Source organism: Manis pentadactyla, chromosome 12 (genome assembly GCF_030020395.1).
Source record: "Manis pentadactyla isolate mManPen7 chromosome 12, mManPen7.hap1, whole genome shotgun sequence".
Taxonomy (NCBI): Eukaryota; Metazoa; Chordata; class Mammalia; order Pholidota; family Manidae; genus Manis; species Manis pentadactyla.
The window spans coordinates 43,090,703-43,117,029 of record NC_080030.1 but is presented as its reverse complement, the minus strand read 5'-3'; the positions used below and the strand labels follow the sequence as shown (position 1 = coordinate 43,117,029).

Sequence of the window (26,327 nt, the reverse complement as noted above, 5' to 3'; positions counted from 1 at the left end):
AGTGACTGATGAGATGCAAGCCTGATATAGAATATCAGGATTGAGTAAGTAAAACCTTCATTTTGACAAATTTTTCCTAACATGTCTGTTAAAATACTGCTAAAAACAATTCAACTTATTAAAAATTGCCAGATGTATGTAGTTTTTCCAAGAACACATCCATTTTGTAATATGAGATATGTGTTCCTTAGCGACACTCTGCTTTACTCATTTTGTAGCCCATGCCTGATACTTACCAGGTGTTCACTGCATAATTTAATCAAATTGTGGGTAAAACTAGTATATTTACTGGTTAGGAAGCCAATAAATATAATCTTTTGAAAGATTTGTACCCCTTCTCCATAGTCTCCACTTCAATATTTGAGGGTTTTTTTTAAAGTGGTTGTGACCCACTGACTTTCTTTCAGAACAAGAAATGGCCAATTAGAGGTAGCAAATTAGAAATAAAAATTGACTGTTGGCTACATATAGTCTATCCTGATCTAAAGTCCCTTGATTTCTGGTAGCTCCTTATGTGCATTTCTGCTTTCACTTTGTTTCTTCTATGAAGGGCCTGTGTTTTACCCAAGAAATAAGGATAACAAATTTCATACTTAGGAACAAATTTTGGGGGCTTCTGTATTCCAAATAGTTGATATTTTAAAGGAAGATGTTTTTGCTTTGGGTCTTTGTACAGTCATCATAAGTAGAGGTATTTTTATCAGATTTTAAATCATCCCTTGTTTGAACCATGCCTGCTCATACCATTAAAGGCTGCTTTTACCTAGTCACTGAATATTATGGTCCTGCAAAGCTAATTAAGGCCTTTTATTTTATCCATTCCATGTAAGAGCAAAGTTGGTCCCTTTTATGGATAATTTCATTAACATTCATTCTGAATAACTAAACTGATGCCATAGTGATTGTCAGGGGACACACAGCTTTTAGTGTCTGTCCTCATTCTATTTAGAATTAAAGGTAAGCTTATTTTAGGCACCGTAGCTGAAAGGACATGATGACGTATTTGGACCTGTGTCTCCTTTTTATGAGACCAACCCTGACATTTTATTTATTTTTATTCTTAAACTCACTCACATTAGTTGTATTTTGCCTCTGTAACTTATTTTAAACATCACCTTGCATGTATTCCAGACTATAAGTTTAACATTGTTCTTTAGCCAAAAGCAATAAAATGTGACCTATTTTACCATGATTCAGTGAAGTGCAGTCAGCATTTTCTTTTCACAAACCTAACATCAGTGGCTATTTATAACATTTCCTCAACCATTAAAAGTGTAATTGAAGTGTTTTGGGGGTTTTTTGTTCTAACATCAAATCCTATTCGTTTTTAATGCTCTGGTGTACAATATATTAGTGGATTTTGCACTTAAGGCCGGATAATCAAATATTCTTAATGTGTTTTTTTCTAAAAATCCTGTCTTGAGTTTATAGAACAGCTTCTAAAGCCCTCTAGCACTCACCTATAAATAAGCATTGCTGATTGTAAAAGCCTTTTCCTGTTCTCATATTCCTATAATGGTAGTTCACCTTCTACAGACCAAAAATAAAAATTCCTTGGTTTACCTCATACTGAATATTCTGGCTAGATGATGCTTTTTTTCCTTCTCTGAAAAAAACCTTGTCTGTACTTTTCATCATTTCTGATGGGGAAACCATTGTCCTGAAGATTTCCTTAGATGTTTTCTATATAGATTCTTCATTTTAAGCGTAACTTTTCTGTATATGATTTATTTTCAGACTGTCTTGTCTGGTCCTTGCTGCCACTGGACATAAAACATTGCTTTTTATATATATGATGATTCACATCATCTTATGGCACCTTTACTACTTCCAGTAGTTTTTTGTAGTTGTATTAGATATTTCTTTTGAGTTTTCTAGGTATTCAGCTTTGTCACCTGCTGATGATGGTGGTAACTTCATCTGTCCATTTCCTTTTATTAAATGCATTGTGAGCTTCTTTTGTTTTATCCCTGACTTTTTAATAAAAATGTTGTCTGTTGGCTTTAGATCTTTTTCAAAATCCTGGTAAATGATCTTTCCATTTCTAGATCACTAGAAGGTTATCAGCTGTAAGTGCTGAGTTGATCACTGCTATTTTGGCATCTTTGAACACATGAATTTGTGTTGATCTCTTGTGACCTATTAGAGGAGGAGAGATCTGTTTATACAATAAACCCACTTAATATTGTTGTGTCATTATTTTAACATACTAGAAGTCAGGATTTCTGAGCATTTTAATTAGTATTCTTCTATCTTACCTAAGTCAAATTTTTTTCTCTCTTTGTATCTTCCCAAGTTTGGTTGTCAGCTTGTGCTGGTTCATCAAACAGAGTGAGGACCCCCCTCTACCACCTTGTTCTATATCCTGACTGCTTTTTATACAGTTTGGGAATTATCTAATTCTTGGAGTAAGCCATGTTTATTAGTTTTTCAGCTTTTATATTTCCAGCTCATTTTTAATAATTAAATACTGCCTTAGAAAATTGTTTCCATTGAGATGGTCAAAGTTATTCACAAGGATATTTTTATTTAATACTCCGAATTTTTAAATCTTACCCGTGTCTGTGATATATTCCTCTAATAATTTTAGCTTCACGTTGGCTTTTAAGATGAGATTTGCCTGAAATCTGCCTATGAGGTATTTCATTCAGTAATGAAACCTGTGACTGCTTTTTAAATATCTAAATGATAAATTCCTGTTTTTGTTTTTATTTCAGACTTTCATATATTTATTGCTATTTTCAAACTTAACTAAGTTTAGGTATGTCATTTCTTTGTGCTCTCTAATTCAATTTAAAAAAAGCACTTACTAATGTCATAAGTAAAACTGCATTTTTTTACTCCACATATACAAAATGCAATCAGCTTACTTCACTACCTACTCCCACTTTTTTGCCCTTTTCGGTAACATGATCCAGGATTTCAGAGATGTAGAAATGGAGCTAGTTATTACAGTAAAGTATTTTTAGACATTTTTTCAAAAATTTTAAAAATGGTCACTCTATTTGGACTGTTTTTTAGAATAGTTAGCATAGTTTATTCCTTGTTCACCTGCTTTTAATGCTCTCCATCCATGCTGCTATGTGATTACTTTTTCACTCTTAATTTTTTAATTTTAATTCATCCCTCAATCAACTAGAACATTTTCAAGGAAGTTTTTATCATGAAGCTATGCAGCTGATATATTTCTAAGCTCATTTGTTTTTTTCCATTAAAATTCCACAAACATTGAAACGTCTATGGTTCTTTCTTTTCAAAAATAATGACCAGAAAAACAGTGACTCCAAATTTTACCTGATGTAATTTTCACCCCCTGACCTTTCACCCTGACCCCAACTACTTTGCAGAGTGAGAAAGTGAAAGTAATTATGGGACAGAGCCATGGAGAGGCACTCAGGGATAGAGTGGCTATGGCCTTGGAAAGTTTTTCGCATCCTGTGGAAGACTTGTGTTTCAGAGATAAGGATACTGTGGCTGAAACTGAGTGAAATCATCCACTCTTCTTTGCTTCTCAGAGTTTCATTTCTCCTCCAGGTAGGGGAAGTTCTTCCTGGCTCTGGCAAGGCAGAAGTCAGTTTTTAGTGCTACTGAAAGTTCAAGTCTCTTTAGAATTTTCTGAGTATTTCAAGGGAAGGGAAAAGTCAAGAATGGGGCAGCTGTAACTTTCTAATACCACATTCTGTAAATTTTTTGTTTCTTAGGTAAATTGTTATAGTTATTGTTATAGATTATTACAGACTAGTAGCATAGATCTGGCTCAACTGGCCTTTTTGCAGCCAGTTTTTCTTTTGCCACTTAAAATTAGCCCTGATATCTCATCCATGTTCCACTGAAATAATGCTGGAAGTAATACTTAAGTAAAAAACTATTTTTTGTGTTTCTCCTACAGGTGAAGACAGATGGTGCGCATCTATGAATGAAGACATTGGAAATATTTCAACTATAAAAGTGAGCTGTTTTCATTGTTGCCTCTTGAGTATGAAACATGGTAAAGGATTAATATATTCATAATTGAAGTTTGCTAGGTATTTTTGTATAAGTACATGTAAGCAACATTTTTCATGCTTTTAACTATTTTGTTTAGACAGAATAACAAATATTGTAACTGCAGGATGAAATATGAAAGAAAATGAATACTTCAGAATATATCCAAGAGGAAGAAAATTGGAGTCAGGAAAAGTAAACCATAGAATGACCCAGTTTGGAGTCATTTCTTACCATTGTCCCTTTACTGTTAAGGACTCAGTCTTTTAGGTCATATTTTAAATTTGTTTTATTGGCCAGAGAGTTCTTCTTATCCTCTTTAACTTCTTCTTTTTCTTCAGGATTTAAAATCTCAATCCAATTTTGTGGTAGTAGTACTCAAAAAACCACAATGGATGATAAAAGGCAAAGGAAGGAAGGAAGGGGATATTCCTTTTTTTCTTTTTTAGGTTTAGGCAATTATTTTACTGTACTTTGATTTATCAGACTCTGACCACATTATCAGCCATTTGTCAAGACCTGAAATATTGAACTAACATTACTCAACTAGGTATGGAACGTTTACTAGAATAAGAGGAATAGATGAGGAAATTCAGGGTAATAACCTTAGCATTATCATTTTTTACTCATAAGTTTAAGCTTTCAATTTTACACTAGGTTTTTTTTAAACCGAACAGTAAGATAAATTAAAAGCATATGTGTAAGGATGCATTATAATTTTGTTGCCTTTTGCTAGCAAAATAATAACGCTTAACTGGAATCGCAAATATTTGACACACTGCAGTATTCTTCTTGAAATACTCAAAGTTATTACGAAGGTGAATGTTATTTTAATGGAGTAAAGATGACTTTGGTTGTGTCAGAGTTGAGAATTCACCAATGTTTTGTTAACTGGTAAAACAATGGCCTTCTTACTGCAGATCTTCATGACTGGCAAAAACGTCTCAGAAGTTCCTTTGCTTAACCTATGACTAGAATGCTGAGTAGTTTAAAAATCCGGAGTCTGTAGTCTAGAGCTGACTTGACCATTCGACCCAATGCCTAAGGTCTGTGACACTTTTCGTGGCTGATGAAAATGTTTTAATTTCTTTTAAAAGCAAAACAAACAAACATGAATTAATAGTAGTAAATATATAATAATGAACCCAGACCAGATTATGTCTTTATACCAATGCAATCATAAAATACAATTTTTGGAGTTGTTTATGGAGGAAAGGGCCAAAGTACCCAGAGACCCCCAAAGCCATCGTGGGGCCCTGGGTCACAGTCAGGCACACCCTACATGAGATTCAGTCCCTTGAATGCTTTTTCTCCCCTTTTTTTGAAGAGCAGTAATCATTTCTTTTCTAGAAATGATTATCTTCTCTGCAAAAGAGTTCGTAGACTTGTCTGCTCATCAGAGAGACACAAGTTCTCTCTGTAAAGAAAGAAGTGGTGTTAGGTGAAATAGCTTTAGTTATTCATTCTGTTTTCCTAGCATAAAATAAATACTTCTTCCCTTGAGAGACCCACTGATACTCTGTTTGCTTTGTAATATGATATGGAAATAAGGGAAGGAAAAGCAAGAATTGACTCAGAAGTCTTTGGTCCCTTTTGGACAAGTGTTGCCTCAGGGGTATATGTTCCATGAGACCAGTTGCCCACCCTGCCTCCTTGCTGCTGTGGGGGTCTAGAATTTTTTAGTTCTTCCCTAGTTGCTGATCTGTATTACTGAGTAATACAACATTTCAGTTATCATGATTGCTCTGGTTTTGTCTGTTTCTAGAAGCCATGATCTAGTTTTGGAGAAAATATTTTGTTACTCTTCAACTGTACTGACCATATAAATTGTACATAGAATATCTTATGAAAGTAACCTGTTAATTTGAAGTACCTGTGTTGCAAGCCTGAGGAATTTCTTTTTCAAAATAGGTGCCCACCGAAATATAAACTCCCGGAGAGCCAGGATCTTTGTCTGTTTTGTTCATTGCTATATACTCTAGCAAGAAAGAGCAGACGTGTAAGAGAAGCTCAAATGTTTGCTGAAAGAATGAATGAGATGATGTCCAGCTTCAGAAAGGCCATGGTATACCTCTGAAGTACTCTGAAATTGTTTGGGGTATATAACTGACCTGCTGAACCTCTAGTTCTCAAACTAGCAAGTGTCTGGGCACGTACACAAAAATGTACATGGTGCATCAATATAAAATAATGTCTGTTACCACAAACTGTATATAAGAGCTGTCTTCTCTTGGGTAGCAAGCTAGTATATGCATTGGGCACCACTTAATCAAACTAAGCTAGAAAAGCAAGAGAATTCTAGGTAGAAGTAACGTTATCTCCAGCTCTTGAAGACAAAAGTGTAGGGTTGTAAATGGAAGGAATCAACTGACCTTCTCTAGTGGTATTTGGTTAGGTGATCCTGATTTACAAAAACTTATGAAAAATGAGAGGCATATAGGCCAGTTTTGCATGGTTTGTTGACTCAAGGGGAACTAGCTTGTGTTATTTTTCTGTAGGTATGACATGAGGGAGTGTGTGCGTGGGATTCAGCTCCAAGACTACGTTTTCGAAGTATCACAGAAAAAATACATGCATACACACAGTCATATATACACATATGTTTTTTCTGAATAGACTTGCCCCTGCATTCTATTCTCAGTGCCTCCTTGTCCAGGCACTGATGAGAGTGTCTGGCAGGGCTCCTGCTAAGTCTGCACCACGTGGAGATGCCTGAAGAGCAGAAAGATGCTAACTAAATGCTCCAAGGCATGCACCAGACACCTGGGTGCTCCAGCATCCTGGTCTTTCCTGTTCTCGCTGATAGTTTCCAAGTCCCTCTCACTGCCAAATGGGGGAACAGGTAGTGGGGTGCTTTTTAGTGGAGCTGTCATAAATCTGAGCTCATATACCTACCCCTGCCAGACTCGCCATCACTAAGCACAGCTGCAGTGGTGTCTGTGACCCTTAATGTGGCCACGCTCTCTGGATGGTAAGCATCACTCCAGGATCTGTCTTCCCTGTCTGAGGGCTCTGACTGCCCTTCCAGGAGCAGTTGCAGGAAGCACCTGCACTGAGCCCATGCGGGTCCACAACTGCTTCTGTGGTACCTCAAAAGTACATAGTTTTGAGCTGGAGGCCTTGTGAGATCGGAATATTGTGGCTGATTTCCCCTAAGACTTACAAACCATATGGTGAAGGCGTGCTTAGGAAGGAAGGAGCACAGCACGTGCCTTCACGTGTCCTCTGAGTGACCTTGTCACCATGTTCTCAGGGCCCTGGAAATATCTTACTTAGGGCTGATAGATTTGTCAGAAAGCAGGTAATGAAAGGACTATCAGTGGCTACAGCATAAATGATTCACATTGTGAATAAATAACTTGTATCGAGCTAGACGTTGCTAATAATACAACCATCCAGGGGAACTCTAGGCACCGTGCTAGAGGCCAGGGGCTTAGTGCAGTGCAGAATCTTTAAAAAGTCATTGTAATGCTCTGCTTCAGTTTTGTTCATTGCAAAATCCCCTCAATACCTCTTGACATAACACTGTCATGAAGATAATATTTTTAAATGTATAATAGAAGATTAAAGGTGTTACAACAGCCAAATACAGCAGTTACAAAAACATGGCACAAAATAACAGCATTCAGAAAGATGGACAGATCTGACTCCATCTAAATATTAAGTGTCTCATCTATTAAAAGATAACTCCTACTGAAGAGTTCTGGAGGTTGGCTGCCCTGCAGAGTGAATGTGCTTCATTCACACTATTGACCTGTCCATTTAAAAATGGTTAAGATGGTAAATTTTTATGTTATGTGTATTTCAGCACAATTAGAAATTTAAAAATACTTTAAAAAAAATCTAGAAGTTTGCATACCTCAAGCTGGTGTGGAAACTAGACACCCTTTTGGGGGTGTGGGGATGTGTGGAGGGGGCAGACCTCCTCATTGTAGATCCTTCGTAGCTGGTGAAATGTACAGGGAGGTCCCCAGCCATTTTTGAGAGAAAAAGAACATACTTTTTTTTCCTTTTAAGGGTACTTGTTTCTTATGCAGGGATGACCTTTGGAATGAGGAACTAGTTCCTGTTCCTGGCATTGAGCATTAGGGGATTCTCAGGACAACATGTTCTCAGTTTTGTGGAGTTATGGTAACAGGTTTCTGCCAAAAACAAGGAGGGGGAGGGGGCTTCATGGTCAAATAAGTTTGGGATTTAAGCACAGCCTTCTTTCTGCAGAGGCTTAATCATGCTGTCCTGAACAGTATGTCTTCAACAAGGAGGTGCTACAGTCAGGGCTTTCCAAACTTACTGAAACACGGAATACCTCCTCCCTCTCTCCAGAGCGCCCTGACCTCCTTTTAGTTTTTTAACCTATCACTATGTTGTTCTGAGGAAGGTAGTTTAGTAAATGCAGATTAAAGTCAAGTATGGAAAAGAGGAAGTGGCCAGCACAAGTACAGATATCATAATAGGAAGGACTATAGATGAATTGAAGCCATAATTGTGACTTGTCCCTTCTGGAAGAGCCAGGAGAGAGGACAGCTGGTGCATGAGGCCCTGACAGGAGCCACATATGCTCCATCTGGATGGCCAGTAATGGAGGCAGCCTCAGGTTCGCAGTCTGCGTGGCCCTCACCTTCTGCCCTCCCCTCACACTGACCTGTAGGTACCTTGTATAAACTTATGGGGCATCTTGAAGTGTTTTGCTAAGCCAGTGGTTCAAGGATCAGCAAAGGATGGCATTCAGTCCATTTGAAATTCAAATGTGGAAGAAAGTTTCCTTAGATCTTCTACTATCAAAATACCTCCAATCTAGTAATGTTTGATAGATTCTGAAGGACTCCTTATGCAACACATTCTTGTAAGAGAAGTATTATGAAATAACTTAGCATAAGTTGTTACTACATTGTTAAAAGCGATCTGTTTCAGGATGATCATTTCATAAATAGGTGTCTGCTTTGAATAAAGCACTAAGCATTATGAGGGATGCAGAGGTGAGAAGACAAGGCTTCTTCCCTGGAAGAGGTTATAAAGTAAGTCAGATAAGGTAAAACACACCTAACAAATAAGCTTTCTGTGAAGCCGCATATGACAAAGATGATATCAGAAATTTACCAAAGGAGTGAGAAATGTGATCTAGAGAGATGTACTTCCCATAAAGATTGTTTACTTGTGAATGTTGCATGTCTTAATGCTTATGTTTTTGTTGGTTGGGCATGAAGTTATCAATTAAATCAACATCATTTAATTATCTAAATCATCAGTATCCTTACTTAACTTCTTCTGTCCTGGACCTGTCATTTTCTGAGAGAGCTGTTTTGGGGCTCTCATTATGTTAGTGGATTGGCTATTTTTTCTTTGAGGTCTGTCAGGTTTTCCATTATATGTTCCAAAGTTATACTTTGGCTCTATCAAGTTTAACAGATTATCTGTTGATTATGTAATTAGGGGTAAGGTTATTATTGTAGTTTAGAAACCAGGTAGAATATCATATACCATGAAGTTGGGGATCACAGAGGATTATTGAAAGTTTCACATTTTTAACATCTACAGTGGATGATGAACTCTGGGTGGACCTGCCAATCTTGCCCAGGGACCACTAATAGGCATGGAAAGGCCATCCCGTAAAATATCAAAAGAACCAGATGTCCTCAGGGCTGCCAGATCTGCTTTCACCAGCCGTAGATAATGAATCCAGTGCCTGGAACAATTAGTTGTAATATCTGAGAAACTTTTAGAAGCATGGGACTGGATTCATCAAGCTTAAGAAGTCAGTAAATTCTCCATCATGGCTCAAGGTAATCAGGCCTGCATTCATGATGACTGAGTAACACTGACATCACCTCTGTCTTGGCCTCTTTCTTCCTGTCTCATTCCATATCCCAGCCATTGCTATTTCAGTTGCATTTTCCAAAGTACGCATACTTTTAGAAATCTGTGTTTTATTGCCTTACACTACCATGCCTTCTATGCCACAAGGAAAGCCTGTTCTAGAGGATGATTACATTTGTGATAAAGACTTTAAAATTCAGTCAGGTATTAAGGCAATCATTGTGTCTTAAAATTGAGAGATGCAGAATTGTAATTGATCTTAAGTCCTGTATTAAATAGATTATTTTCTTTTAATATTCTTTGTCTTTAAAAATGTGGAGTCTGGTTTCTTAAAATGTTGTAACTTCCTATATATTCCTTTGATTTCTAAAGCATAGTCATGCAAAGAAAACAGACTTAACAATTTCACAGGCCCTCATTAAATGAAATATTATAGTAACCAAGCTCTTAGGCAAAGGATGGCCAAATCATTTTTTTCTGGTTTCCCTTTTCTTCCTAAGCCCTCTATCTCATTTCTAACTCTTTTCTGGGTGTTTTCAACTGGGGATCTCCTAGTCACCCTTAAGGTCACTTATTCCTAAAAACTACCTCCTAACTCCTATTTGAGGAAATTAAGATTTTTGTGTGTGTGCAGGTTTGTTTCAAATGCGTGTCTGGCATCTCTCTCTCGTCTTCCTCCCCACCCCACCCCCCATATCTAATTGGTCACAGATCTCACAAAATTTATCCCACCATCTGTCTCATCCCTTCCTTTCCATTTCCACAGCCTTCATAAAGGGAATAAAATGAACATTTGAGCATTTACCACACACTGCGCACTATATACTTTTTCTTATTTAAATCTTTTAGCTTCGTGCAGTTCTTACCATGAATTGGACTTAACAGGTTAGGAGACTGAAGCTCTCAGAAATTTAAGTCATTGCCCAGAGTCACACAACTAGTAATTTTTGAAACAGGATGAGTTATACCCAAGTGCAGCTCCAATACTTGTGTCTTCTTTACTGCCGTGAAATATGAACTGCCATCCACAACCCAGCCGTGCCGTGTGCCTCTGTGTTGCCACATCGGGGCAGAACGACCAGAGTCTCTTGCTCTCTGGTTTTCCTGCCCACCAGCCCCAGCTATCCAAAGTGCTCGGTTAACTATGTCAGGTGTCTGGCCTAAGCTTCACGACGACATCTTCTTATTCTGTGAACTCCAATCTTTTTTTTTTCCCAAATCTTTAAGTCCACTGTTCTAGAAAAGTGTATTTTGCAACACCCAGAACTCTCCGCTCCTCGGAGTCAGTGTGAAAGAAACATAGCAGGCTGTGGGGTCAGCTGGAGCTGGGCGTGTACCTCTGCTCACCTCCTTCCTGGGAGGCCTCGGGCAGGATTTTTGTCATCCTCATCTGTAAAATCATGACAATAAACTCACTTCACTCTAGAGGGTGCATGCATAGTACCAACTGTGGTGTGAGCCTGGCCCCTAGCAGGCCCTCAAATGGAGATAGAGGGCAGTAGCAGTAATATAATTATCTAAACCTTATCTATCCTTTCAACTCTCAAATTCCTCCTCCTTTTTAAATTACTCCCAACCTGATTTTATCTGCCTTTCTTGGAAGTCATGGTATCAGTTAGCCTCTGAACAATTCATTTAGCAATTTTAATTACGTTGTGCCTCTTGACACTGCCTTGTGATCTTAAAAATCCTTCTTGAAATATCTTCTCGAGTGCTTTTAATTCCTTCTCTAATGGACTAAAGTAATTCAAAGGTAAGACTAGGTCTTATTCATGGTACATAGCCTGGTACCTTATACATAACTATTCACAAACATTTTTGATTCACAATTAAGAAATTTCTCATACATTCACACATAATCAAGAAGCTGACTTGGTTTTTCAGTATAAAGGGTTCCAGGAAGGTGCCTCCATCTAACATAATTAGCCCAGATTTCTTTGTTCCTAGTTCTGCATGTGAAGAATGTTACAGAATAAAATCTAAAACACCAAGAAATTTTATTATCCAGTGTTTCTGATAAAAATGTCTTTTGAACCCTGGGCAATCTTAAAACATGTCTATTTTTACAGTCATGTTTTTTTTCTTGGGTTCCATATTAGGAAGTGGGTATTCTAATGTTCTTCATAACTATTATTTTCCAGGTTTTATTTTTTTTCTTGGGCAGACTTTCATTTCCTTCTTTGCCCCTTCAGTTCAGATACCTTTCGCCCCCCACCTACCGATCAGCTTTTCCACTGGGGAGGGCTGGGGGGAGGATGGTGCTGAGGAAGAGTCAGAGAAGAATATCTCTTTTAGAGATAAAAATGTGGCACTTTTAAACTGAAGAAATAGTTTTGTTAATTATGGACTTTTTAGCTTTATTTAACCACCCCATATTCAGAGCCAGTTTTTAAAACTCTACACCCCAGTTATTATTTAACTGGAGGTGAGGGGGCCTCTCTTTAAACAATGTAAGCATTGGTAAAAAGAAAACCATTTGAAACAAACTGCAGGCAAGTTTCACCTGCCAAGGTATGTGTTTCATCCCATAGTTACATTTAGATGCACTTATACAAAGTCTATTTCCAAACAAAGTGCATAATACTAGTTTTGACCATATGTTGCCTATGTAGAAAAAGTTATTTGTTGAGATACTTACTCAGGGAAAGAAGTCTCCTTGGACTGCCTGGCTTAAAGTTGTGAAATCGAGCAGTGTGACTCCCTTTGGAAGAGTCCTTCCTGGGGGAATTGCATTCATCCTTCCTGGGGAAAGGAAGGGATGGGTGAAGAGTTGGAAACCACACCCCCCCGCTGTGGCAGGTGTCCTCCTGGGGAAGGCCTGGCTCGGGGAGGAGACTGTTTGCTTTGTGTTCTCCGTCTCATTCCTTTGTCCATGAGGCGACGCTAGATAAAGCCTCAGAGGGCACAGGCGGACAGGCAGGCTGGGCGTGCACCACCACTGGGTAGCAAGATCTCACAGCAAAATGCCCTTTTGAAAGAAATTTTTCAAAATTTCAAAAAATTTTGAAGAACTTTTGAATATTCAAGACTAGGATTCTGTAGACTGGGAACTAATAAAATTTCAGTCGGTAAAACTATGTGTATACACCACGTATGTTAATGTGCAGGCAATCTTCAATTTAAGGCAGGGCTGTTTTCCACACGTTCATTTGTAAAATATTTTGGAATGTACTTTTTTCCTCATTTGTCACAAAACTATGTGTGGAAAGTCCTCAGGCAAACAGAGCCTATTTTACCCATACTGTACCTGAAATGCAGTTGGGACCATGTTGGGGGCCAGTTCCCATTACTAATGTTCTTCCCTGTTGTTCCCATAAACAATTGAAATTCCCATGTTTGTGGACAAACCTCATCTCCCGGAGAACTTCTCACAACTAGAGAATATGGCACAAACATTTTTTTATTAGGCCATGTGTCTTGATCCTGGAGTTTAGAGATACACATATGAGCTATGAAACTACAGGAATACAGATGTGAGTAATGGTGTATAAGAATAATTCAGGAGAGCTTCAGTGACACATCAAAGCAGTAATAGAAGCATAGTACACTTAGATAGCACTTCAAAGTTTTATGTGTTTATATTTTATCCCAGTTTTAATTTTGAAACTCTAAGACCCAGACCTTATTTATTTACTTTGTGGCAATAGCTTAGGTGGAATGCTTTGAAATGATCAGTAAGCTATAGCATGGGGATCCCGAGAGGAGGACAAGAAGACAGTGAGAATAACGGCCTGTCAGCACCCCTTGGGAGAAGAGGGAGGGGTAATCACTTCAGAAGAGCAGGCCGCAGAAAGGGGAGCGTGCATACTGTAACAGTTCTGTTCCCTCAGACATCCCAATATGAGGCTTCCTAGTCATGGGCAATGCTAGGCCAAAGAGAAGAAGGAAAAGAAGGAAATCCTTGCCTTTCCTTGTTGCTTCCAGCTCGTCTTCCCAGTCCTGGTCACCCCTTGGCATCTTAGACATATCCTTTCATAAAAATTCTGATACCTACGGTTAGATCTCACACTTAAGGCTCATTGTGGATTAAGAGGCTTTAATGGGCAGAGCTGAGAGCCATATCTACCATTAGAACCTAAAACACATTTTCCTATAGAAATAAACAATCATTGACCAGGGATCTTTGGAACATGCCCATTTTTAAATTGGTTCTGCCAGTACGTGTGGAGTTGAGGGAGCCTGAGAAGAGAAGAATAAAATGCTGGGTTCTCATGGAGGATGCAGGGCTTTTTGCCTTTGGAACTCAGTAAACTGTTCTGCCACTTTGCATACCTAGAGACCAGTCTCAACCATGTGTTTCTTAAGACACACACAAAAATCTCAAAGTTATCCAAATTTATGATTTTTTACAAACATGAGGCTTTTCTAGCTGAAAAACTTTGAACACTTGTGAAATGATTACGATGCTCATGGGGTCACTTTAGAGTACAAAACACAGATGATAGGGAGGTCCATTGACATGACCGGCTGACCTGCTGTGAGATATTGAACACTTTAATTTATTTTTCTTCCTCCCTGATCCTTCTTCTGACCGTCTTGAAAGAGAGCCAAGAGAACTTTTTCTTGTAATTATCTCCAACTACTTCTCAGGAATTCGTTCAGGCTTATTTGGGAACATCAGTTTAAACACCGAATGTTTGCATTTATGTGTATAGAGAGAGGATTAATTCTCTCTCCTCCTCCCCAGGTTTTAGCCTTAAAGGTAAATTATTTCATTTTGCTCACTCCTGAATATTGAGCAGTTGCTCAGTCAATGGGTTAAATAATATGGTATCTTGATTCAGGAAAATGTAGTTCCCAGGTGAACCATTTAGAGCAATGATGAGCATATTGTATTTTAGGTTTATAGCAAATTGACTATTGCTTACATTCCAAGCTTTTTTCTTTTAAAAGTTCAGTGTATGTTCAGGAAGAAAATGCTGGTGATACTTAAGGCATTTTCTTTCCCAACATTCAAAGCACATTCCCGTTTATTACATCTTTTACCTCCCACTCACCAATCCCCAAGGTTTCGCGCTTTCCTGGTGTACTGGGTTTTTCCCACTATTTTTTTTCACTTTATCAGATAGAACATTTTCGACTGCAATGGAGAGAGACTCTTACTCAGATTTACTAAAACAAAAAGCAATTACTGAACTACTCTTGTGGGAGAGTGGCTGTAAGCTTCATTGACTCAGTGACTGGAAACAGGGCTGAGGTTCCAGTTTCTTTCTGCTCTGCCACCTTCCTTGGCTTCTTCCTTGGGGAGGTTCCCTTGAAAGGTCACAAGATGGCAGCTGAACCCAAATGGATCAACAGATTCCCTTGTTCATATCACCAGGAGAAAGAGAGGAACTCTCCACAGCCATGGAAAACAAGTCCCTTCTTCTAGTCTGAGGAAGGCATCTGCCTCATGGAGCAAAATAGCTGTATGAAGAATGCTATGCACTGATTTGGGTTAGATTAAACAGGATCGACCCATAGGGTTGGGATGGGATCAGCTGCACCTATACCAGATGACTGTGAGTGGAAGAGACAAGGAGTTAGATACCTCAACAAGGTGTTGGTGGGCGGGGAAAAGTGGAGAATAGCTGCTGGGTGAGCAACCAACAGTGCCCATAGAAGTGGGGCTGTTGTTCTTAGTTGCTGCATTCTTGTTTTCTAAATAACACGTCGTTTTGACGATCATCTGTCAATTCCTGCCTCTTATGCCCCTGTACTACTTCAGACTATCCATCCTTCTGCAGAGTTTCTCAGGTTACTTCCTGGCACCTTGTGGGGAAGGGGGAGTATGTCTCATATTATGAACAGCTGTGGTGTTGTCTTCATCTTCTGGTCTAAGTTGCTGAGGTCTCCATGACTGCAGGGGGCCCACAATCCAGCCAACACAACCCTTTAGAATCACTCATAGACAGAGCCCACCCTAGGCCAGTTGGTAGATTGTTCCTTGGAGCATGTGGCAGAGTCATACTATAGTCTGTGCAGAATTAAAGGAGAGGTTTTCAATATCTCATAGAGTTTAAGTGAAATTTACTTGGTTAGAAAGTTCTTTCTGCTCTCTATTCATCTGTCTTTAAGACTTAGACACAGGCTGTAGAGACAGAGCGTGAGGGCAACAGACTAGTAATTGAGCTACTGAGGATGGCTTTCAAGGCTTCAGACTTGGACAGCTGGGTGGAACTGTGTTGTAATCAGAAAGACAGGCTTGTGGTGGTATTTAGCGCCAAGTTAAATAGACCATTTAGGTGTCTTTGTAACCTGTTTATCCTTTATAATGCCAAGTCAATGGGAAAATGTATTCCTGACTTCAGATTTTGAGTCTAGATTCAGAATAATTTAGAACACAATCTGTTTGTAAGTTGCAAGTCATTTAAATATGTTGTCATCTATCATACCATTGCAGGACAAAATTCCTTAGTGTCTTCTTTTCCCTATAATACTGTCATTCAAAAAGAAACCTTTAGAAAAAAAGTAGAACTTTTTTCCCTGCCTGTGTCAAGACTTTAATGATTTGACTTAATAATTAATTTCAAGGTTAGGCAGGGGTCCTTCTTCCTACTGGACCATTTTTCTGAATTCTTGAAGGTACCAGCATAAATGGCTGTTTCTCCTACCTATAAAATAGGTAGTACAATTCTCCAGCTGCTGCTGGCATTTGTTCCTTTATTCCTCAAAGTTTGCCAATCCAGGGAAGCTGGTTGAGGTAGCATGGGGAGCCCACTCTGGAGCTCAGGTAATAGGAGAAAAACACAGTGAAAGCCAAGGAAATTTGTAATGTATAAACCTGGCCTCAGTGAACCTGTCTGCCTGTGATGGGGCCTTGCTTCCACCTCTTAAGTGAAAATGGTTATCTGATAGATGATCTGATACCCCCTTCCCTTTTTCCACACTGGAAATGTCCTCATTTAAGCAAGAAGTCCCCCATTTGAAGCCAGAACAATAACAGAAGCAACAACAAAACACGGCAATGGACATACATTTCTTCTGAGTCTTCATTTCTGGGTAAATGAGGCAAGTTTGAATATAAATATAAAATAGTGGACAAATGTATTAAAGGTCATATTTTCCACTTTCTGCAGTCCAGTGGAGTTGTGGTTGTCTGAAGTAAGCCAACAGATTCGGACTGGAATGTTGCTTAAAGAAGAGAGTTTTGGAACAAGAGTAAACTTGGCCGTTCTCTCAACGAGCTGAGGTCACCACAGATAACACTGGCGTCCCCCTTCCGGGGCTTCTGTGGTCTGGCTCTGTCCGGCTGTCCCTCCTGTTCCTTCCCCATCCCATCCCTCCCCTGCTGCACTGGTCCATTCGCTGCTAACTTGCCTCTGTTTGCTGTCTTGCCATATTCATGAAATGCCCTTCCTCTCTGCTTGGGGCAGAATTCTATCTTCCAGGTAACCAAGGAGCCTAGTGTCTCTGCCATTCTCTGTGCTCACTTCAGCCATACCTATGAGGTCATTTTAGACACCAAAAAGTCCTATAACTCTCCTACTACTTAGAAGAAAATTGAGGCCCAGAGAGAGCTGGTGATGCCACCAAATTTGCACATGCCCTGTGTGAGAGACTGAGCTGGAATCAAGGTGGCTTGTCTTCCAGCCTAGTATAGTCCCTGTCATACCAACTGCGTTTATGAGATTCTCTGTTAATTCACAAAGTGTGTGTGTGTGTGTGTACATATTTACATATATGCACATGTATAATATGTATGCACATGTATTTTAAACCGATGAACCATAAGAAAGGTGAATTTTAAAAAATGTATTTGCTAAATTACTCTGGAACTGGGGATGCCAACCATTTAAATCTTACAGTATGAAAATTGGGCCTGTTTAAACATATGTTAAGGCTTGGTTTTGTATCACCTTTGGCTACCTAATTAAGATTTCAAGTTTCTGATATCCTAAATATTTGATCACTAGCCTTTTAAAATACTACATTGCTATAGCTATGACTTTCTAAAAAAAAATCTCCATGTGACCTTATGGGTATTTAGTCTTTGACTAAAGATCAGTCCAACTCTAAGAAGGTTGTTTGCTTCTATGATACAGTCTACCAACTCTTGTGTTTTCAGCAAACTTATTATAAGAAAAAGAATTTTGTTGCCTTAAATATGACACCAAAGTGGGAGGTAGGCAGAATGGACTTCTGCTTGTTACACAGACTCTAACATTATAAAATATCTTGAAAATGAGTAATCTGAAACAGAATCCAGTTACAACCTCCCATAATATAATTAATTTTCCTTGTTCATAGCAGTCTAATTTTTCCTATTTGCAACAGATGTGTCTACACAGTATGTTTTATTAATTCAAGCAGAAATAATTTCCTGCATTAAAATTACCTAAGGTCCCGTGGGTTTCATTTTGCAGCCTCCGTGCTTGGCAAGTTTTAGAGAAACTGAACTCAGAATTGTGGAAGGACAGGAAGCAGTCAAAAGCACAACTGACCCTCCTTTAGAAGTAAAGGTGATATTAAGTCCACCCCAATAACAAGTAAAAACACTGTCTTATTGTTGCTGAGTGCTGCTTGCTCCTTCAACAGATTTCTTAGCCACTCCACAGTGTAGAACGTTTCAAGACCTCTTGTCTGTGTGTGAAATGTGTGTCTAAAGAGACGTAAAGAGCGCAAATATTTGAAGGCTGACTTGTATATAAGAGTGGCTAAGATACTTACATACAAATAGGTCTTTCCAGGAATATAAAAAAACAGAAATTGCTTCTACAAGTCTACTTGCTGTTTTTCTTAAGCTGGTTGTCGTTGGGTGTGAGCTTTTCTGTGAATGAGGGAAGGCTTCCTGTGCATGTGTATGCCTAGTGCCTGCTCATACTCAGACTGCACGCGAGCCCTACTGCTGTCTGTATCTGCCAAGAAATGACATAAACCATCAGCTGCCCTACCTAGAACTTCTCTAAAAACAAAACCAAAAAGTTTCATGGGAGCATTAAGCAACCAGAGCACCTTTGAAACAAAGTGAAAAGTGATTTGGTTCTTTATAGCTTCTTCACATGTTTTTCAACTCCCCGTAGTCTAGTTCCAAAGACAGAATTATGGTTTTTGAGAGCCCACAGTTCCCTTTGTAAACTCCTGGATTTTTTATATCTAGAGCTCTTCTCCAATAAAATTTAATAGTCTGTTTGAGAAATTGTACCCATATTGAGCATAGTTTCTATCATTGGGTTGCTTGAGGCAATTCTCGAGCGCTCAACTCTTCTTCCGTCTGTTGGGACTGACTGGTTTCCACGGAGTCTTTCTGGCTCGCGACCAAGTGAGAGTACAGCATTCCAGTCAGCTGGGGCGCAGCGTTCCTAATCAGGCCTGACCTGAAATACTTGCACAAAAGACTTTAAAATCAGCACGCTTTATGTGTAATCATGAAAATAAATTGACTATTTGGAGGGGGAAAGAGTACAGTAAAGGTTTAAAAAATTGTGTTACTTTCATCTATTTAAATTTTGATTTGTTTCTGGAAAAGTATTTTCATCTTCTGATGATACGCAAGACAGAGTTTCTCCAATCCTTCTAATTTGTACAAAGTAATACAAAACAGAAGGTATTACTTAACTTTCAATATAAAGAAAATGAGAGCCAAATTATTGTGATATGCATTTCATACATCTGGCATTCATCTTTTTATCTTATGGCAGTGATGACTCAAAGCAATTGTTAATCCTAATTTATTTTTAAACATTTTAACTCACGCCTTCTTCTCCAGACTTCTTTGTTTCTCCCCCACCTAGATTTGTAGGATGGTTAAAATGAGATCACTATAAATACCCACGTTCACTTTTAAAACTCAAACATTTGCACAGCTACACTGTGGATTCAGGAAAGACAAAAGGAGATTCCTGACTTAGAACTAGCCCTCAAATAAAGGGGGACGAATTCAGAGCCTTCAAGGCTCATAGTTGCAGAGAGCTGGGATGTGTCTTTACAGTACAAAATGAGTAAGAACAAAGAAAAAAATAGATGACTTTTGCCTGGATGGGTGGTGGCTGAGGAGATTCTGAGATGGCATTTGAGCTCGTATAGAGGGTATTCTCTTAGTTTGATGCCTGATCCCCTTGCAATTACTTCTGCTTGAACATCTAAGGCTTCAATGTAAGGTGAGAATTAACTCTTTAACTAACATATGAAATTATGGGATGCTGTTTAGGGTAAAGTTTTACCTAAATTACTTTCAATACCTACTGGATGTCAAAGTTATTTAAACTGTTTATGCAGGTTCTTTGACAGAATCCTGTGAAGCAATTGTAAAGAATGATTCTTAAATTCAGTCAGGCTTTTACCAGAGGTGTCTTTCGTGTTGACATTGCACTAACCTGGATTTTGACCTTAAGATGTATTTCTCATTTCCTCCTGAAACCATTCCTGGGATTACTAAGGGCTTTTTGTATTTAAAGAAAGTAGTAGCTTTATTAATTTTTATCTCTGCTCCCTCAATGAAATAGGGGTTTATTTTTCTTCATAAACCCCATGGATTTTGATAGAAATGTCAAGAAAAATAATCAAGGAAAAAATTTTATGCAATATTTTCATATGTGCTTGTGTTTTCAAAGTAAATAAACAATGAGGAATCAATTTTCAACAATCAGTAATGGAGAGGGGGTGTTTTTCTAATACAAGATTGACTTAAGTAGATTCTCTTTTCATAGCGTCTCACTGACTTGTATTTCATTGACTTTGTAAGGAATATAATCCATTCAATCATATTTTTAAAGGCATGTGTAAGATAAATGTTGGGTTTGTGACAAAGAATAAACCTAGGAGAAAAGCGCAGAGCTGGAAAAGTAATCCCAAGTGAAAACGCCGAGGAGTTGAGCAGGGCCACCACCTACAGACACAGAGATCTGCTCTCTACACTCCACCAGGGGCTGGTCACAATGCCTCTGTGAACAGAGCTCCTTGGAATTGTGCCAACATGTGAACCCTACAGCTAAGGGTTATAAAAAAATGTTTCCATGTTCTTCGGTTCACACTGCCAACTTTTGGGTTCTCCAATTATCCTAGGAATAGTCAGGATACTCTGGACCACATAAGCTTTCATAGCTAAAGGGCCCATTTGCTGTTGACCTCAGAGAGTAGTCCATTTGGCTGAGGCAAATAACGTAATGTTACAATGCTTAGGCTTAGGCTGCTTCTTTTTCCTCCATTCTAAAGAGTGCTCCTTCAAAGAGGGCAGGCACAGCCATGATGGCAAAGAAGGAGCCAAAGCCCAAGACTGTTGAGGAACTGGTCAAGTTAGGAGTCTTCCTACACCATGCACGCTCAGCCTTTCACAGCCAGCACACAGAAGGGCTCCCCATATGCCAGCCAGGCACTGTTGTGGGTGCCGAGGATACAGCGGTTAGAATAAGTGACACTTGCAGGGAGCTGAAAGGCAATTTTAAAGACCATCACAGTGTATGGTTAGAAACCATGGTGGGTTCTGAGAGAATACTCCTAGTACTCCAAGAGAACAGACTTTTGTTGGCAGGAGGAGATTGGGGAAGTCCTGTCTGAAGGTGGGACATGAGGGAGAGCCAGAGAGGCTGGAAGCTCAGGAGCACAGACAAGTAGGACAGTGAGATGGGATTGGAGGGACAGATGAAGGTTACATTGTGCATGACTTTGCAGATCATGTTAAGGAGTTTGGCTTTTATTCTAAATGCAATGAGAATATATTTACAGGTTTTAAGCATGGGAGTGATGTAATCCAGTTCAACATTTTGAAGATACACCTTAGCTCTGGGGTAGAAAATGAATTGCAAGTAAGAGTGAAAAAAGGGTTAGGACCATTTTGCAGTAGGCTTAGTAAAAAGCTAATGGTCCCTTGGGCCAAGGGATCCCTGATACTGAAGACATTAGCCTCTAGGGCACAAAAAAGGGTGAGCAAATGTTGCCAAACACTATCTGGGTAATGGAAAGGGAGAATGATACCAGAAGTCTTCATCCTAATTTTTCCCTTACTTAACTCACCATTTATATGTGGTGCAGGGACTCCCTCTGCCTGGGTTCTGTTTATACCATGGAGAAAATTATAGCCTGAGTCCATGGATGTCCATGTGAATAATCAATGTGACTAGGTGCTGGGTGGTACTATGCAAATTCTAGAAATCGCTGCTGCCTCCTCTGCTGCTTTCTCCTTTGTTCCTTTAAGTTCCTGGGAGAAGCCAGAGGGCGTTTATATTGTTTGTCATGGAGATGAGTGAACATTAAAATTAAGGATGATTTCATAGCTGTATTAGACGATGAGCCCTTTGAAAAGATCTAATTTAGTTGCTCATTGTAGCTATAACCCAATATTAAATTGAGGCAATATTTTACCAATAGTAGCATATAGGTAAAATAAGAGATTTCAAAAAATTTAAGTCATTATTGCTTTGACACCTGTAATATAATTACTGTAAACTATATAATATGTAAATATACATATTAAAATTTTAGGTACATGTAATATATATACATTATATTATTTATAATGTATGACATATTTGAGGAATATTTTCCATTATTCTAAGTCATTTTAAAGCATGATACAAATATTTCAGCTATTTGTTAATGTACTATGATTTTTCCTTTGCATATTGTAGCAGGAAATCACATCAGAGACTTTAGAATTGGAAGTAATTTTTAAAGATGAACAGGTATAACACTCCATTTTTTTAAATTAATTAATTCTTTTACAAAAGCAAATGACCAAAAGGCACTCCTTTATCATGGACTAAAAAGGTCACATTTCTGCCAGAAAAGAAATACAGACACAGTCCAAACTGAATGAATTTTTGGTTGATAATTCAAAGAATGAAGAGAGAAAGATACGATGATTTGTAGTTTCTTTGTAGTGTTTAATTTCATTTCCACACAGTTAATTTTGTAATGAAAGAAAGGTGGGAACTCCTCATTTTTCAAGTTTGGGTGGGAAGAAAGAGCACTGTTTATAGATAAAAAGTAAGATACAATTTAAATCAAGTAACTGGCCCCTTCTGATCATCTCCTTTCTCTTTTAGTACTTCTGCAGGTAGACTCACAGCATGAGTATCTGCTTCTGCATAGCATGAAATAAATAATTCAGCATTTGCTGCTACAAATCAACTCTCTGCATATTTCCCCCCTCAAATTACATATTCTGGCAAGATTTCTCAGTTGTTAAAGCATTTAATTATTGTGTTTGGCAGTCATGGTTGGTTGCATTATATAAACAAATGCTTACTTCAAACATTGAAACTGATTTTTTTCATAGTCTGCCAGAAAGTAAGACTATTTGATATGCAGTTTGAATGCTCTATTTCTGATTATATAATGTAGGTCTGGGAATAGGATTTTGGCATTTGTCTGCAGTCCTTATGCCATAGAAAATTAACCTTTAGCCTCCTTTTTAAAAGGGCAAATCATCATGGATACAAGTTCCAAAATACACTCTTAAGGTAAGGTCCATTCTATTAAAAGATACTTTTATCTCTAGGCATATGCACATCTGGCTAGTACTACATTATTTTTAAACATTCTGTGTAATGTGTTACCTCTGCAGAGCTGTAGCTAACTCAGCCCCCCATTCTAGTCAAGGTTTAGATGAAGCACCTGGTAGATAAAAGTGGATATTCTTCTGCCTGTCTGTAGAAAAAGCTTGCTATTAGATGCCTAAATATATTCAACAGCACTTCTCAGGGTACCAGACACTTGTTTAGGGCATTACAACCACCCATTGTTGAGTAAAATTTAGGTAAGCCAAAGACCTTAGTGATTTATTTTTTTATATAAGCTCAGTTTCTAGAAGAAAATCTAATGCTCCCTCCCAAGCACTCATGCAGAGCACTTAGACATGAGGAATTTATTTAAGAAAAGTGTGTTACTCTGTCAGTCTTGTTCAGATATCTTCCCTCCCTGGAGTCTGCAGTGATGCTCCTCGTTCACAGAGTTGACTCCAAGGCAGAGCAAGAGTCTGCAGAGCATCAGAGGAAGGCTGAATTCTAGTTTGGACATCATACTTACTTCAAGAAGTGGGAAATTGTACAACTCAGTTAGGAAAAATAATATTTAACAAAGGTTGAAAGACATTAATAAGGGTTGTCAACCCCAAAGTGACCAGAAAGTTCAGTTAGGCAGAACTTCTCATCTCTTGAGGAATTTGGATAATTGCTAATTTACTCTAATGATGACAGAAGCAATGACTGCAGAAACCAAGTTCTCTTCCCCCTGACTTTCTCAGAATCAGCTTGCTACTGGGGAGTTTCATAAACTTATCTGAGAAGATATCCACCTAAATGAGGAGCAGAGAGCCAGCGAGGTCAAGCTGTTATTAGAAACTATTGCACAACTACATTTATGGCATCTGGGCTTCACTTTTATTTCAAATTGCATAACGCCAGGTAACACCTCACACATTTCCTAAGAAAAGGCACACACATATTGGGAACTGTTGCCTGTTTGGAAATGTAGTGGTAAACTCAAAACTTTACTATGAATTGATGAAGTGGCCTAGCTGAGAAATATTTAATAATCACAGGTGACATTTTGGGAGCTCACCAGGTGCCAGCAGGCAGTGGGGTAAGGGCTCTGCATGCACTTTATCATTTCTCCTGCACCACCCTGACTGGTCTTCCTGTGCTCATTCTTGCTCCCTTCAATCCACTGTCCCTGACCCCATTTGGAAACATGCCTAAGGTCACACGCTCCTCAGTGTCAGAAGCAGAGCTCACACCCCGATCTGTCAGACACTGAAGCACATACCTTTAGCCGCTTGTACTGACCGAGGTGGATTTGTTCACACGTGCTCATATGCTCTTGCTACTTCTCTTGTTCTTTCTCTCATGCTTCTGTAAGTCCGGGAAGAGGAAATCCCGGGACAAAACACCTCTAAAAACCGAAATCAGTCAAAGGGAGAAATAAAGTTTAAAACTTGTTTATTGCTTACAAATTGCGGTCGAGTGCCCTCTCTCTCCCCTGCTCCAGAAGAAGCAAGCAAGCAAGCCCCTCCCCTTAACCTCTCAGGTTTAGACACTTCCTTGGTTGCCCAGGTAACTACCCATTGACATGGAGATGAACTTCTCTCCACCCCTGAGGATATGCAAATGAACCAACACCAGGTGAGATATTCTGGAAATGTGACAATTTTACCCGCAGCTTCCTAGATGGAGCGGGGTTGGGACTTGGGAGAGGGAAGGTCCTACTTACAACCTCACCTTTTGGTTTTTCACATTTCTTATATATTTGAGGATCTTGTATCTTTTACCCCCTTCCCAAGATGGTTTTATTTTGGCCTCCCGTCTTTAATGATAAAACTTGTTTTTCTTAGTGAAAAAAAAAGTATGAAGGTTATTTACAACTGATATGATAAAATTAAGTAGCAACAATGGACCTACATAAATGTTTCTTGCTGTTAAACTTAGATGAATCAACCACAGAACTAGTCAAGATACAGGTACTGACCACAGATATAATACAAAAGAAAAAATGAAAGCAACAAAATGGGAAAATATGCAGGGCAAAAGATGAGAAGCTTGGTAACACACCCATATGGATTTATTTAAATGTGAGCACAACATCAGATTCTACAGGGTACAGATTCTAAAGGGTACAGTTGTTTCTCCCAAAATGAAACAAATAGAAAACCAGTGCTGAAGACATATTCAACTTCAATAAATTTTAAAATGAAAACTTTTACACCAACCAAGTGAGCAAATGTCAACACTGGAAAGCTTATAGGGAAAAACGGATGTGTTCATGCATTGTTGTTAATAATGTACATTGATTCAATCATTTTGGAGGAAACCTGGCAGCGTATAATGAGAATTATTAAAGTCTTGCTCTCCAGTTCTGCAGCACTCTTCCTGGGAATTTATCTCCAGGGTGTCAAGGAGAAAGGCATTCCTAGAGCAACTGCAGGGTGAGAAGCTGTGGGACATGGAGATGAAGGAGATAGATTCTAATCTGAAGGAATTACAGAAACACCTCAAAGACGCGGAAGTACTACACATTCAAAAATGTTTTCAAAAGATTAATTATAAGGAAGGAAAATATACTAGTGGGTAGCCTAAATGCCTAAGGTGGAGAACTCATTCTTTTCCTGCATCACCCACACCCACACCCAAAACTCCTCTGCTCTTCTGAGTGAATGGCAGTGCCAGCCCCAAAGGGCCCCACCCGCAGTCTTCAGCCCCCTCCCTGCCTGTCACACCCAACCCGCATCTAATCAATTTCCATGCCATATGCATCCCACTCTAGCTGCCTTTATCCAGGTACCATCGTCTCTGTTCTAGCGGGTTTTTATCTCCCTACTCCTATTCTTATTTCTTCCAATCTGTTTTCCAACTTCATTGAGAGACTCTTTTTAAAGCAGAGATCTGATCATATTACTCCAAAATCTGAAACCTGACTCCTACATATTCCTGTTTGTTCTTCTGGATTCAATTCATATATCACCCTCTCTAGGGACATCTCCATGGTATGAGCCCCTTTCTGATATACACAGACGCAAGACTAGGTTAGGGGTGCATTAGTGTTCACCACAACAGCTGACATATGCCCCCTCATATAAAATGTTTTATTGGGAAAGAAATTCTAAATTCTGAAATCTG

General features: G+C 38.8%; 1 protein-coding gene and 1 long non-coding RNA gene across 4 annotated transcripts in view; one reads left to right on the top strand and one right to left on the bottom strand.

Moving 5' to 3' along the window:
• Positions 1–26,327, top strand: part of PLEKHG1 (pleckstrin homology and RhoGEF domain containing G1) — a 202,421-nt gene that overhangs the window by 47,368 nt on the left and 128,726 nt on the right. Inside the window, exons 1-2 of one of the 3 annotated variants that reach the window (XM_036906963.2) lie at positions 3,225–3,534; positions 3,890–3,948. The gene's annotated coding sequence lies outside the window, so the exon portion shown is untranslated. Of the gene's footprint in view, positions 1–3,224; positions 3,535–3,661; positions 3,682–3,889; positions 3,949–26,327 lie in introns of those variants that run through there. The other 2 variants (XM_036906960.2, XM_036906962.2) reach the window with 2 other exon arrangements.
• LOC118923301 (uncharacterized) lies at positions 7,972–24,742 on the bottom strand. The gene is made up of 2 exons (XR_005029156.2): positions 24,481–24,742; positions 7,972–12,766 (listed from the first exon to the last, which is right to left on the bottom strand). It is a non-coding gene; the product is annotated as an uncharacterized LOC118923301 (long non-coding RNA).